The sequence below is a fragment of the Pyxicephalus adspersus genome, chromosome 6 (assembly GCF_032062135.1).
Source record: "Pyxicephalus adspersus chromosome 6, UCB_Pads_2.0, whole genome shotgun sequence".
Lineage (NCBI taxonomy): Eukaryota > Metazoa > Chordata > Amphibia > Anura > Pyxicephalidae > Pyxicephalus > Pyxicephalus adspersus.
The window spans coordinates 83,108,290-83,124,373 of NC_092863.1; the positions used below are offsets into that span (position 1 = coordinate 83,108,290).

At 37.4% G+C, this 16,084-nt stretch overlaps 1 long non-coding RNA gene across 1 annotated transcript in view; it reads right to left on the reverse strand.

The window, feature by feature from the left end:
• The window catches only part of LOC140332616 (uncharacterized), a 47,123-nt gene extending 33,304 nt beyond the window's left edge, over window positions 1-13,819 (reverse strand). The window contains exon 1 of the long non-coding RNA XR_011921201.1: window positions 13,695-13,819. This is a non-coding gene — a long non-coding RNA (uncharacterized lncRNA). The remainder of the gene's footprint in view (window positions 1-13,694) is intronic.
• Window positions 13,820-16,084: the final 2,265 nt, after the last annotated feature.

A 16,084-nucleotide genomic window follows, 5' to 3' on the forward strand; every position in this document is an offset into this window, starting at 1 on the left:
GCGCTGCATAATATGTTGACGCTATATAAATCCTGTTTATTATTATTAATAATAATAATAATAATAATAATAAATCATAAATAATAATAAACTCATCTCCGAGAAAAGAGGAAGGAAATCACTATCCCAAGCATACATGGATAAGCATGGGCATGTGTCACCAAATGTATTATGTCATTTTTATTGTTAAAATAAAACAAGAAAATGCTTTTGTTGCTGAAAACAGAGAGCTATTGGTAACTTTAATCTGTCATTTTCTGGAATGAAAAAAAAAAGAGATTTCTGTGTGTTACTTGGGCTATGTAGAATCTTGTGGTTCCTCTTAGAGTCGGCGAATGATATATGTCTGTTGAATTGTGATTTTTTTTATAGGGAATATTATAGCACACTGACACTCAACTTAATGTTCGGTATTGCAATCTTTTTGGCCACTGCTTTTGGATGTGATGACCAGGTCACCATTGTTGTTATTGATCCTCTATGAATGGTCTTATCATTCCCCATTCACCAACATCATCATGCCTTCAATGTAATCAGTGGCAATGGCATGAGGACCAGTGGCTATGTCATAGGAATGGCCATGGGTAGAACAGCTTGCCCACATACAGGTGCTGGAAAGTGGAGAACTGGGCTGCATGGTATAACTGTGTGCCCTAGAAAATAATTTAAATCCTTTATAAGCTCTGGGCAAGAGGGCAATTTTAATTATTTTTTAGGCTTTAACAGCTGTTTAAATAGGATACTAGATGTACAGGTAGTAAGCCAACTTAAAAATAAGCAATGTAAGAGAAAACATTAAAGCAGGACCACTGTATAACATTGCACAACACGAAGCAGAACCTGTGCATGCAATGAGCAAATATGACTGCCCCAATGTATTCAAACAGAAGCGGCATAAAGACATTATCCTATACCTTAGCTGAAAAGATAGAGACACAGATGGTTATTGTTTCTTGAATTGTTGTTAAATTGCAATTTAGTCAATTAGGATTGTCCAGTGGCATGTTTAGGGTTTGTGCTGTTACAAAGTTTAATCTGGTAGTCTAGTATACTGTGTTTGCAAAGTTCAAATACATTATCTGGCCACGCTTCTTAACCTTTGCCACCTGGCACCCCCTACAATTACACCCCCCCACTGAAGTAATACATTAATCTATACACTGTAGTGTTTGCTAATTGCCAATGTTTTTCTCTCTCACAGTGTAAACACGATAAGGTTAAATGTTATGTTTTTTACTAGGATATCCTGCTGTCAATATCAATTAGCTGTAAATACAATGCATTCATTCCTGAATCGCAGCATGAGGAATACACTTCACAAGGTTTTGTTAAGCCCTCAAAATAAGCCTTCACATTTGCAATTAACTTGAGGAAAGGCCCCGCTCTTTCAAGCATTGATTTTCTAGTCTAATAACGCAATGGCCCGAAAATAGAGTTAAATCAACAAGAAAGAGCGGACTGTTCTTTACTAAGCTTGATTATCACCACAGGAGCCATTACTCCGTCCGAGAACCCCACAAACACAGCTATACGTTTCTGTGGTTATTTCTTCAAAATGTAAAATCTGCTAAAACTTTGGGAATAGCAGTGCTAATGAAAATGTCTCTGCATAATTCAATTTGAAAGGGCATTGTAATAAAACATGGCCTAATATAAAAGAAAACTATGGTCTTTTTAATGTTTTTTTTTTGCATATAGGACATGTGAAAGAGACTAGCTTAAGAGAAGTAATCTTATCAGGACATGTTAATGTTTAAATATGTTATGTACACTTGGAAATACATGTATAATATATAGGTTGTATTTCCTGGTTGTTCCTTGCTGGTCCTCTAATCTCACTGCCAATGTTCAAGACAGGTTATGTCTGATTGACGACATTAGACTTTGCATCTGTCATTGAGTAGAACCACCCACAGTGTCCCCAGTAGCTAGAGAACATGTTGTATTTTTCTAGGTTTTAGACAAACTGACGGAGCAGTAGGTTAGGACTCATCATCATCAATCAAAATAAAAATGGCATACTGTCTGGTCAGAGAGAAAAGAAACCTGCACTTCCAATTTCAAAGTGACAAATCAACTAAACTCAAATGGTCAATAAATACTTGGACCATGCTCACAAATTTCAAAATTAGGAAAGTTTTTAAGTAACTATGAAAATGATCATGAATCTTTCCTAATTTTGAAATTTGTGAGTCTGGTCAATGAGTATGAGTATGGTCCATGTCTTAATAATGATTTAAAACAACTGAGAAATAGGCAACAGAATTAAGACTTTTTTTATCTCCATACATACATCCTGATCAGCTGGACTCCATCCTACCTATAGACAGGTATCAGCCCAAACCAGAAAGATTCTGGACTTGACCTAGTTCAATCCATAAGGAGTAAAGTAGAGAAAAGGTGAAGCATGCTACTCTCAATAGACATCCGTAAGACATATGATGAGATAGCTTTAACTACTTATTTTTTTAGGTTTGGACTAAACGGGTCTGATTTATTAAAGCTCTTTAAGACTGAAGAAAAAGATAGAGTTTCATAAGCGAACTTGGACAATCCACCAAACCGGGAATGGATTTCTTAAAATAATGTGTTATTATTTGGCAAATGTTTTTGATCTTGGACCAGATCCATTTCAGGATTGCTGGATCACCCATGGTAGTCCATCTTCTCCAATCTTGAAAAGTTTTGATAAATCAGGCCCAATGCACCTACCTGGAATTCATTATGAATTAGCACAAGCAGTGCTATATAAAATTCAACACACCCATACTGTATAGTATCAACCAGGCATGCTTGCCGGGTTGAAAAAGTATGGATGACATTCTTATCTTATGTAAAACTCCAGAGACAGCCATTTGCAATTTTCCAAAAATTCTCTAACAATTGACAAATATCCAAGGCCAAAAAAAAAAACAACTGGAAACCTTGGGCATTTAATGTATAGATGTACATCTGTTTACCCCCAAATTGCATAAAAAATTAAACTGGACCCATTACCTAAATGAGGAAAAGGAACTGAAAGAAGAAGTCAAAATTTCTACCTAATACATCTAACATTGTATTAATTGAGGCTATTTACAAAGTACCAATAAGATGGCACATGGTGCCACAAAAGTAGTATCCTTGGTTTGGTTGCCTCCTATGCTGTGGCTTAAAGTAGAGGAAATGTATTCATTTAGCCTATAACAGGAATAGAAAGGAAATTTTCCAGTGGCAAAAATGACAATCGGTTTCAAATATTCCCCCTTGGTCCAAAACTAAAAAAAGAATAAAGTTCTGTCTAGAGCTGGGCTTTACTGGTGGTCCACAGTGGCTGGTATACCCAAATGCTGTTTTTGCCCTGATAATTGTGAGTATTTTCTCTTACATTATGGCAGTACACAGCACAGCAGAAGAATACAACTTAACAGCTGGGATCTGTCTGTTCCCTTTGGAATCAGTCTAGGATTAGACATCTCTCAGAAAAGCTGCTGCTACTGCCTTACTACACAACACAGGGGCTCATTGCCAAGTCTGTACAGAGACCAGCCTTTCATATATCCTGCTTTTTACAATAACCATAGACTTTCATTGTGATACCAGCTATATCGTTTGTGTCTGAAGCTTTTCCTCTGTGCGATAACAATCTCTTACCTAAGCATGCCCTAATGGCTAGTTTTGTAAAATTTACATGGTATTTGGTTCTACATGACCAACAGTAACTATAAACTATAGGTGTCCATATTTGTTTTCATTATCTACATGGAGGGAAAACATTTTAATTTCACAGCTTCCTATTAGAAAAGCATCAGACAATGACTATATAGTGTACATTGTAAAAAAATATAACAGAAGTAAACTCTGAAAGTGACACAGGTTTCTGGGAAATGAGGGAGAAGCAGCAATAGTACCCCCTCATTGGTGTCTGTAATAATAATATCCCCTCCCTTTCCTGGGGATATTGAAAATATTAGTAATTTTAACTACCTTACTGGATGACAATGCCAGAAAACCATATCCCTAGTCATTGGTTTCTGTGGTATCAATAATAAACCTGGCTGTAGCAAAAACTATCCATTGGTGTCAGTGGCATCAAAATAACCCCACATTTAGAACAAACATTACACAAGGTGTAAATCTGTAAGCTGTATGGCTACATATACACAATCCTTTCCAATGGCAAAAGACTGAAAGATGCATGAATGAGGGCTCTACATACAGCACTGTTCTGCTCTATGGAGAGGAGAGGGGGGAGAACACGGGAGCGGCATCCCGCTGGGCTCTCTCCCCTTCACTTGCAATTCGACCATTCGTGGATCCGCCATGACAGATCCACGATCTGACGTCTGCTGGCCACTGTACGCTCGTCAGATTCTCGTGAAGCCCTGAAATGATAACATGAGAATCATCTGATGTGTGTGCATAGCCTTAGTTACCACCATGACCACCAGTCCACCTACAATTTGGACGTCCAGACAAGTAGACAGGTTCAGTAAATGCTTTCCTTACTTGTAGGCTTTGGAAAGTCTATAATATCTTGTAATAACACCATTCAGTTGCAAACCTCAATGGAGTTTCCACTTGTAAACTTGAGTATGATGGATGGCCACACTTGACCAGGCTAGAAGGCCCAAAAATTTCCCTAAATAATGGGTGTGTCATGGTACCAGAAAGAAGAAAAATAATTTACTTCTTGTTTTTCTGATCAAGGTAAACTAACTGCTATTTATTGTCATTTTTACTGATCTAACTTCTCAAGTTGCAGAACCCACTTGCTTCTGTGAACACCTTATTCGTAAAGGGATTAAGCAAGTATACATGTCTTAGTGAACAAATGTGTAACGAAAATGTACTCTATTTTTCCACTTTCCTTTATGTATTCACTACTGATGTGGTGAAAGTAAGAAGTTCGATGGAGTGATGGATGCTGGGATACTCCAATGTTCAAGCAAACAAGTTGTGATAGGTTATCAAAAAAGCCAGGAATAAAAAGTTGTGCTGAAAAGTAAAACAGGGGTTCTGGACAAGATCTGTAGTAAGAGAGATGAGCAAAAGAAGAGGACAAACACTGGTCCTCCTCAGTTACTGAAGGTAAAAGGCACATAGTTTCTTTAAATGGAAAGTTCATGTTCCTTTTAAAGTGTACAGGTCCAAAAGTGAAAGGAAAGCTCCACAACAACATGCAAATGACAAAGAAAGCTGTGTTTTAATCGTTCCCTATTCCATTCACAATAAAAAAAAGAGGGTTGGCTTTAGATAATCAATTAGAATTTCTTTTAAACACTATATACTAAGCATGGTAAACCACATATTCCTTTAATAAATGTACTTATTGAAGGAACTGTCTGACATTCTGTGGGTTTTTATTATAAATGGCATATGAATACTAAATTATTTTACAAGCTTGTCATAGTGAAAGCATAGCCTCAGGTAATTGTAGTAATTAAAAACAGGTCCTAAAAAGGGCTAATAAGGTCCCCAAGCATGAAAAATGGCCTACAGACTCCCCCAGTAGTAGGACCTTCGTCTTAGCAGCAACTACTACCAACTACTACCATCCCAGCTCTTACAATATTCTTGGTCATGAACTGAGGGAACCCTCTGAATTGTCACCATAATGCAAATTACATCAAAAAACTATTTAAGACTAGAGTTTTCACACTGATTGTCTTTGGTCTGTTTAATCATCACCTATAAATAGATTGGTACATAGAGCATTAGATCTGAAAGGAAACCTGTGCCAAAGAAATTTGGAGACTTCCTAATCTTATAAAAATGAAGGCTGCTTTGACTATAGTACTAAGGTCAGTAACTTGGAATAAATATGCAGATTGGAAGGGAAAGGTGGGGCAGAACTCCTAATCTTTATATTTATTTCAAACCAGCATTGAAGGCATTGGATCAACATGACCACCAGGCAATTAGTATTTTTAGTGATCTGCAATGGCAGCTTGCATATTTTCCCAGTACAGATATTCTGTAGATTAAAACTTCCATCACTTTTTTTTAGGTACGATGTAAACTCTAAATAAACTTGAATTTGGTGAAGTGTTGTGTATCATAGACAAGTGTGATTTCTTTATTAAACTTTTATAACATATTTTTAAATCTGTGTTGCATCTCAGTGTTTCTAATCTCCTGAAGATGCTCTGCAACCACTTCATGCCGGCATGCTTTACAGTGGGGGGATTTCTTAGGGCGGGTTTCCTGATGATGAGACCTTGGATTGTACTTGCATAATGTGTTAAACTGTTTGAAATTGTCACCCGGTATAGGAAAGTTGTATATTTAAACATATTAAAAATGATATTTCCAATTATAATGCACAGTGAGAGAGAAAGCAGGCTTTTACTGGCAATTCTGTTAGAAAAATAAAATGTATTCACACAATATTTGAATCCTCTTTCTAACATAGATCAACTATACTATTATATGGTTTGAGGTTAAACAAACTGTACAGATAGATAGTTTGAACAGTAAACCAAAATGTCAGGGTATTTATCTCAGGGTCCCAACGCGTTTCGCATCTTGGCTTCCTCAGGGGACTGAGACCAAAAGTATGTTTTAAACATTCAGTTGTACAAATTAATAGGGGACAGCTGGATCAAAGTTGTCAACCTTACTAGGTCTGCTTGAGGCTGTGCTGCGGAGACCTTGTGACAGACCTACCGATCACACTGAATCACCATTAAGCCGGGAGATGAAAATTATCGATGAAAAGTGAACATATGTGTTTGAGAACCTAGGGATGCTTTGATCCAGCTGTCCCTTATAAATTTGTACAACTGAATGTTTAATACATACTTTTGGTCTCAGTCCCCTGAGGAAGCCAAGAGGCGAAACGCCTCAGGACCCTGAGATAAATAGCCTGACATTTTGGTTTACAGTTCAAACTATCTATCTATATAGTTTGTTTACCCTCAAACCATATAATAGTATAGTTGATCTATGTTAGAAGTAGGATTCAAATATTGTGTGAATACGTTTTATTTTTCCAATAAAATTGCCAGTAAAAGCCTGCTTTCTCTCTCACTGTGCTTTATATTTAGACTTACTCAGGCCTGGCAAACTTCATTTATTTAAGGAGTCCTCTTTGGTAGAATCCATCTCCCCCTTTCCCTTCACTACGGACCTTTCTAATTACATGAACATGTACAAGCTTATATGAGATTTAAGTTATTGGGTACACATATTTGTTCATTAATGGGCATCCCAAAGATTTATTGGGTTCAGCATATCTTTACCCTTTCTTTCCTGGAACAATTAAATGCATTGTTGTTGCTGCTGCACCAGCATGTCATTGTGCTATGTGTTCATACACCAACATTCACACAACATTCAATTCAACATACACACCATTCACTGTGCATTTATAGAAGTAAAAGCTTGTCTGGGGTGAAAAGTACTGCAAAGACTTAGACCATGAGGGTCAATGCACTGACATCAGTTCCAGCGCCGATAGGTCAGCTTTGTAATAGTACGTGACTGGAAGTTTGATTTCTAGCAGGACCAATTTTTGATGGAAAAAAAAGCACACATCTCATTCAATTGCAATTGTTCTCAGAGATCTCTAATTGACATTGTCTGTTTGTTTGTTTTTTACTCTTCATACATTTAAGGCAAAGCATTTGGTTTGCTTGAACATTTTGCATAGGCAAAGCACAAAATCAGCCTAACTCACAATATTATGGTACAATAACTAAAGTATGTACAGGCTACTAAATAACCCTATAACCTTTCTTACTGCAAATGTAACAGCTGTGAGATGTCTTTCTTTTTATAAACAAGCTGTAGAGTAGAAAAGCTAGAAAATATTTCCTTTGTATTTCAAAAGAAAGAAAAGATCAACTCAACTGGATAATAATCTCTGCTCTTTAACAAATGTACTTGGAATACGCAAGAAAATGGCAAACTGACTAGGGGGCAGCAATCATCTCATGCCCAGTGTTTGCTCGACACCAGTTAATTACTCTTTCTAACGCACCTTTTGGAAGGTCCTGTCATTCTGTAATTATAGCCCGAGCCTATGTGTAAATGGGAAGAAGATATATAAGTATAATTAAGGCTGTGGACAGAAGGAGGGCTCGGTGTAGAGTAAGTGAGTACATTGGGGAGGATTAGGGCCAGAGGCCAAGTCTTTTGAGGAAATAGATGTCATGAGTCAGATGTAGCATAACCTAGCTCTGTCCGGGAAAAAGCGAGAATATTTCCAAACTGGTGGAAACACCAGATATATTTTCTTTTATTTCCACAGCAAGGTTAGTATGAATAATTTAGTCGCACATAAGTGCCTTAACTAGAGATGTCACCATGGTTTCTAAGACAAAGAATCCTGCACAGGGAGGAGAACTTGGCAATGTTAAATGAAAACATTATCTGTCTCTGTCAAAACTATGCAAATATTTAGATAGATGGACAAATATGAAATGTCTTACAAGTTGTTCTTGCTTCGATTTAGAGGCATGGAAAAATGGAAACCCAGTCCAAGGAATGACAATTTGCTTAAGCAAATTCCTAAAAGGGTTTTTAATATTAAAGGGAAAGATATGAGAATTAAAGCATACCTCCAAGCTGCAAACAAAAGCACAATAAGTGAATTGCTAATGGTATGTCGGAATTGTTAGTATTGTTCAGTTTAGTTTACCTTTTTTGTATTGTGATATGTGGGGGAAAATGGATCAGCTCATACAGACAGGGCACAGCTATACAGACTAAATGAATGCCCTTACTTAAACTCAAAAAAGCTTCCAACGACAGAGTAAGTTTAAACTGGGATTTTCTTCAGCAATCTGATAGCAAAATGTACACACTTCATGTGGAAATAATAAAGTCTCAAAAAGGCACTTTGTTCCCATAACAGTTCCAAACTTAGGGATTGTAATATCTGCTACAGGGGTGCTTTCCACTGTGTGGTTAGGACTCCACTTCTCTTTAGGTTACTCAGGCCTCTGTCTCCTTGAGCGACACCTTGCCCCAGGCTCCAACTCCATCCACCTCCAAAGTGCACGCTCCTTTTTTATTTGTACCTTGCAGGTGCTTCAAAGCCACCTCAAAATCCCCACAAAGCTACAATATGTTTTAGATAACTATATACCACCAGATGCAACAGGCTTCTAGGTAGTAGCTCTTGCCACATGATTCAGTTCTGTTCAACCTTTAAGTTATACTTTACCATGTAAAGGTAAGAATAGGGAACGTTTACTCTGGCCACGCTCAAAGCAATTTTTAGGAACTTACAACTACCTTAAAGCAAAATATGATCACAAAAAAAAGTTGTATTTGGAATTGAATGCTGGTGCAAGTGGCTTTGATTACATATTTATTTTGATACATTGGAGCGATAGGGGTGTTAAAGCCATAGGCAGCACCGTTCAAAGCAGCCAACACTACAAACCCTGGCAAACTCTATGTTTCAATACTCTTGAGGATGTTTGTTCAGCTCTTTTACTTTGTTGCAAAAAAAAAATCACAGATATGACACAAAACTATTTTACTTACTGACAAACAATCTGGCATAGTAAAACATACCTCCACCTGTTTCTCTTACCTGTTTTGTTCAGACTAAATAGGGGAAAAATTGTGGAATCACTAAACAATGGAATAGACCCCAAAAAATCCACCTAATATTTTGTTAGACCTCCCCTGGCTTTATGGCAGCTTTGCAATGTTCTTCATAAATCAGTTTCCAAATATTGTAGAGTGAGTAAAATAAGAATGTTTTAGTGAAATTAAAGTAAATATGAGAAACTACTGTGTGTGTTTTGTCAGGAGCTAAAATTTAGATTTTTTTTAGAAAATAAAGATTATCCATATTGCTTGGTATATGGAAGTAAATCTCTCTGGCACCACTTGCCACAGTGGGCCATGATGCCCTTTCAGAATTTCCACCATTTGTCTTGGATGTGATTGGCTGCTTTACTACGTGTATACTCGAGTATAAGTCGATCCGAGTATAAGCCCAGGTACCTATTTTTACCTTTGGAAACAGGAAAAATTGATTGACTCAAGTATAAGTCAAGGGTGGGAAATGCTGCAGCTACTGGCAAGTTTCAATATTCAAAATAAATACCAATAAAATTGCAGAAAACAGCCATTACAGCCATGATACGGTAAACAAATACTATAGTGAGAATTTAGCGATAAGTTAGGTATACTTCTTACCGTACCTAACCACTAAATTCTCTTTAACCTCCCAGGTATAATTCTGTCTGGAAAAAGTGGCTGAAAGTGGTACAAAGCGGTACTGCATTCTAATTCTCTAATTCTCTCCGTATATTTTACATTTTTTGCATGGAAATATATTTTATATTGTAGGCCTATATTTCTTAGGCATAACTCACCGAAATATGTCCAATATTAAACAAATTTAATACATTTTAATAATAAACTTTAAATAAAAAAACACAAAAATTTAAGTCTTAAAAAGTCTTAAATAGTTAAACATGTATTATACCTGTACAGTAGCATGTATAATATATATAATATAAATATATATTATACAAAGATTTCACAAAATTTTCACAATACAGCTATTTTGTATTGAATCCAATACAAAATTATTTGAATTTCTTGCCGCTCTTCCCGCCCGCACCAATGCATGCACCAACGTCACTGGGAAACCCCTGAGATCGTCTCTGCATTTGGGGGCTGAAGACAGAAGAAAGAAGACGTGTCTGAAGGAGCTGCGGGGACCAGCAGGACGCTGGGGGTGGACAACAGAACAATGTAAGTGGGTCTTTCTTTCTTCTTTCTTCGTTTTTTGTACGTTTGAATTTGGTGTAACTCTGGCGTACCCCCGCTGTCTTTCTGGCTTTTGCGGAGAGCGTATTTGTGCCGCAGCCTGATGACATTGTCATCAGGGTATGGAAACTGCTGGACACGGCTGCTGGATCGGGTGCTTTTTTGAAGGGACCCATGCACCTGACTGGTGCTTAAGCCGAGGGTGACTTTTTCAGTTCATTTTGGGTGCTGAAAAAGTCAGCTTAAACTTGGGTATATACATTATTTCTTATCTCACATTTTCTACATTAAACATTCCTATGTTACTTTAGCAGCCTAATTATTATCAATATGATCCTCTGGCATTAGTTGACAGAAATCTCTTGCTAGGATATTTTTCATCTCTTTGGATGACATGACATGCTGAACCTGATGAAGTTCACAGCATCAAAGTCACTAAACAAATGCTAAGTGTCATAGCTGGTTCACTTTTCTGCACTTTAAATACTGCACCATATTTTTTCTGTGGACATTTCACTTGAAGCTCCCAAGCCATACTTCATATTTTAAATGCACCCATATTCTATTTATTCAAAACGTGGCCCAAGAAGAGAATGGAAATTTCTCACCAAAATGAAAAAAGCAATCTGTTTTTGATTTTACAATAAAGCTCAAACATTTGAAACCATCAATCCTTTGTAAATTGTATTCACAAAGGTTAAGGATATCTGACGAGATTTTTCAATCCAGCCGTGTAGAAATATGCAAAATATGAATACTAAGTTGCAAACTAGGGCAACTTGTCAAGCAATATCCCATAAGTAGGGTAATAAAAAATGCTTATGTTTGACCTTTAATAATACTTTCCAAATTACTGAGTGAAGAATGTATCTAGATACAAAGACCTACAACCAACAAATTCATGGAAATGCATGTTTGAGAAATAGCTACATCAAGCATGCCACAAACTTGAACTGTAAGTTTAAAGCTTTAAAGTGGAATTAAACTTTAATAAGAAAATAAAATGTGATCAAGCGGGTTCATTATTGCAAAAGAGAAAGTTTATTTCCATTTTGCAAAAAATAAACTTATCTGTTGGTTTGCAGTATTTTCTTTAATATACACTAAGCTGTTCATGCATAGCTCAAAGCATAGCCAGCTGCCAAGAATGAATGAACTCTTTGCTGCATGCATGGGAGTTACATCATTCCAGCCTGGTCAATAAATATGGTCGAGGATCCAGAGCCCAGAAGAGGACCGGGGGAAAACGTTGTCGATGGAGAAAGGTGAGAGTAATTATTTAAAAACAGTGACCAGACAGGACATTATCTGTTCCTTCAAAAAACTACCTGCGTGATCATTTTTTACTAGTTAGGTTTCGTCCAACTTTAAAGTGTGTTGTAGATAGGGTAGGAATGGAATCAATCTGAAGTTTTTCTGCTATCTCTGTTAGAAATACTTCACTTGTTCCCTACCAAACTCACTATATTTAAAAAGAGAGGATGAGAGGAAGAAAAACTGTAATTTTACAACAGACAGAGAAAAACAATCTGGTAGGGTTTCCCCTTTTACTATTCTACTAAATAAAAGCATTTTGTATTTTTTGTTTGTGTTGCTGTTGAAGAGTTCCCTAACTTCCTGTCTGGTAAAATGCGTCCAGTTTGACGAAAAGTAAGGAGAATTCTTGTCAACAAAGCCTGAATAACATTAAAAAAATCTAATCCTTCCCACATTATACAAAACTAGAAGAAGAACGTATTGACTTGATATACCCTTTAACACCAGGAAACAGCATAATACATAACATTTAAAAAAATGTATCTAACCTGTTAAATGATTTGTTAGTCTGTTTAGTCAATATTGTGATACAGTTGCCATCCCTTCTGACAATATATAGATATTTTTTAATTTTTTAACTCTGGGGATACTGCACAAAGCTACACATGTATTTAGGCTTACCTTGCAGTTAAAGGCCTAAACACATTTTTTCTAGGGTAAGTGAAAGAAGACTTCTAAGAGAACCTTGAAAAGTCTTGTCAGGGGTCTTTGGGTCACCCTTGTATACCCTCTGGAACCATTTATCCACCCCCAAGGCATACTCATATACATTGTTCTCTAAAGTGCACATAGCATGACCAGTATTGGACATTTCTTTGATTTCTTCTGTGCATTAGTTGGATGGAAAGTGCTAGGTTTGTCCATTTTGATAGAAAGGGCTTAATGAGTTCCGGAGCACAGCTAGGTTTTTTTTTAAGTTTTTTTCTTTTCGTGTGTTTGGAAACCATGTACAGCACTGTGTATATATTGTGAACAACACCAAACAAACATACCACTGGATTGTTTTCTGTGCTTAGAACAGTGGCTCACCCCAGGAAGACTGATTACTTATTGCAGTCTTACAGATACCATTAACAAGAAGTTTTAGCTACATTATTATTTGCTTCTGCTTCCTCTCTGTATGACCAGTTCTCCAAATGTGCTTTTCTTTCCATTGGTACAAGCACTCTGATGTCATCATGTGCAATGCAGGACCAGCAGTCCTGCACTGAAAGTGAGGAAACCAAAGTCTCATCCAAAGAAGAGTCTCAGCTGCTGGGGGAGCCAGGGACAGAGAAAGTAAAGTGCAAACAGGAACATGTAACCCCTTTAGTGCAGGAGAAGCCTCACTACAAGGGAAGCCTTAGATTTTCCAGGTACAGTAGTAAAATCCATACAATGACAACCCTTCCCCACTCTCCTGAAACAGGGATTCCATTTTCTTTTTCTCATTAGAACATTTCCCTTCACTTCTTTTCTTACTGAAAATGTTGTCTGGGACATGGGAAATAAGAGAAAGTCGCTAAATAGGAGCAACAAACAGTATTAAAGACCCAACATCCTTCCCCACTCCATTAAAAAAAGGGAACAATGGGGTTGAAAATGCTCTTTGAAAGATGCGGTAAATCAATGGACAGATAGCGACAGACAGAAAAGGACAGATAGTGTTGTGTACATACATAATACTTTCATGAAAGGTACCTTTTGTTTTCTTAGAAAATATAAATGGTTTATGTTTATCATATTCATAAGGGTGACTCAGTGGTTTTCATTCGATTTAACATCTTCTATCTGTTTTCCTTCACAGTTGGTCTACATCTGGTTGGCCCCTAGGTCAATGAGATGGATTTTTGTTAGATGAATGAAGTAGTGTGCCAGGAAAATAGGATGAAAAATAGTCCATTGATATCATGCAACCCGCAGTCAGCTTGTTGTACCCTCATCCTGGTGGATGATTAAAATGTGCTGTGCATTGTTTGTCCTTGAAGAGCTTGCAGCAGATGTTGGGAGCCAGTGTGCAGGACACCCGTCTCATAATAAAATGCAGGAAAAAGTAATGAAAAGATATTATGATATAGAAAGGAAAGTAGGAATGACAAGTGCACTGAACAGAATTGGTAGTTAACATTTCCTGGGATTTTTTGCCAGGCATTATAGAAACTAAAAGAATATTGTGTTCCTGTGTAACAAATATAAGTGAACTTATGTTTCTACTCTTACGTGGTTGATACACATAAAGTCCTAAATCCAACATTTTAAGGTTCAAAGCTTTCATATAAATGGCTACCATTTTGTGCTTCCTAAAAATAGTCATCCTCCACCATTGTTTGACTGCAAATGTCAGAGCTTGTGTTTACCAGGACTGTACTGAAATGACAGCTCCATTCATCCACATCCACAGAGCTAAATGGATTAGATCTGAAAGTAGAACTGAAATTATGCTTGCTACGCACCCGCCCAGATAAGCACATTAAAAAAAAACAGACCTCCGATCAATACTAGGCAATTCTTTCTTCTTTGCAAGACTTAGGGTCCCATTCATAAATCTGATAACAGACCACTGCTTTTTTGTTCTTCAATATTTTAATTCTGATTCACATTTTTTATGGTAGTGATCAGTGCTTTGTCAGTCTACTTTTTCTTTTTTTTTTAAATGACTTGCAATGACAACTAGTAAGAAAGAATATGCCTGTCCAAGAATTGTACATTGAATGCCAGCATTTATGAATGACCTCTAAACCTGTACTTGCCAATATGAACAAGTGTATGAAATAACTTGTGTGCATATTGATTGATATACATATTGATATACAACCAAAATACAGAAAGGGGAGAATTCCTCATAATATAATATCAAACACAATATAAAGCTGTTTGAGAGACTGCCAAAGATTGTTCAAAGTTCTCATCAAAGCAAAAGGTGGCTACTTTGAAGAATCACAAATATAAAACATATTCTGGTTTGGCAGAATGTTTTGTTTTGTAAAACAGTTCCACGTGTGTTCTTTCATAATTTGTGTTATGGGTTACCTCCTGGCAGGTGGATTACCCGAGGTGGTCTTCCCCGGAGCACATGTAAGAAGTGATAGACTGGTGATCTTGTGGCCACTGGACTACTTTGCTGCAAGGAAGTCACCTGGTTGTGGCCCCCAGGCTCTCCCTATGAAGGGGAACAGGAATCAAATGGCTTCAGTGTAGGAATGGCTGACAGAACAGGTAGCAAACAGTTCTGTCAGACTCAGAGAGAATGAATGCAAGGTTGTACAATAGGCTAAGGTCAGTGCAGGTGGCGTTCAAAGGCAAAGATGAAATTAAGGTCAGGATCCAGAAAATCAGAATGAAGAGAAAGTTGGGCAGAATAGATGGTAACACACTGAGAAACCAGCAACCTGCACCTTGTACTAGGGAAACTTAAAGCGGTACTTTCATTAAGCACGCACAGAAAAAGCATATAAAAGACTGCTTTAAATAGCCTCCATAAATGCATGTCTGAGGCATGCATGCGTTTCTTCACATGCCTATGTGCACCTGCACATAAAACCAAAAGCATGGTCATGCATGCGCCTGCACATTCTCAAGAGCAACCACCGAAGTGTGGACGGAGGGCAAGGAGAGAGCCATGCAAGCAGATCCATAACAGTTTGGGTGTATTCTATATTATTCTACAATGTGGAAAATAAAAAATGTAAGAAAACAAGAAATTAGTGTGTACCTAAACTCAGAATTTTTACTTACATTAAAGGGTAGACAACTCAAGTTAAATTTTGTTTGTGTTTTTTTAAGTGCAACACTTTTTTTTTTCCAAAGAAAATGGTGCAGCACTGTCCCCTTAATTCATGATCGCGTAGGCAATCAAGAATTGATGGGAGCGCAGAGCCTCCTGGGATACCTACGTCATGCATCCCGGAAGGCCCTTGGCTGCTCCTTCTGTGCATGCCCAAGCATCTCGGGCATGCGCAGGAGCCCTTTCAGCAATAGGGAAAACATTTCCGATCCCACGCATGCACAGTGTGAGATCAGGTGACGTAGGAAGAAGAACCTAGAAGAGAAGATGTCAGCACCTAGCGCT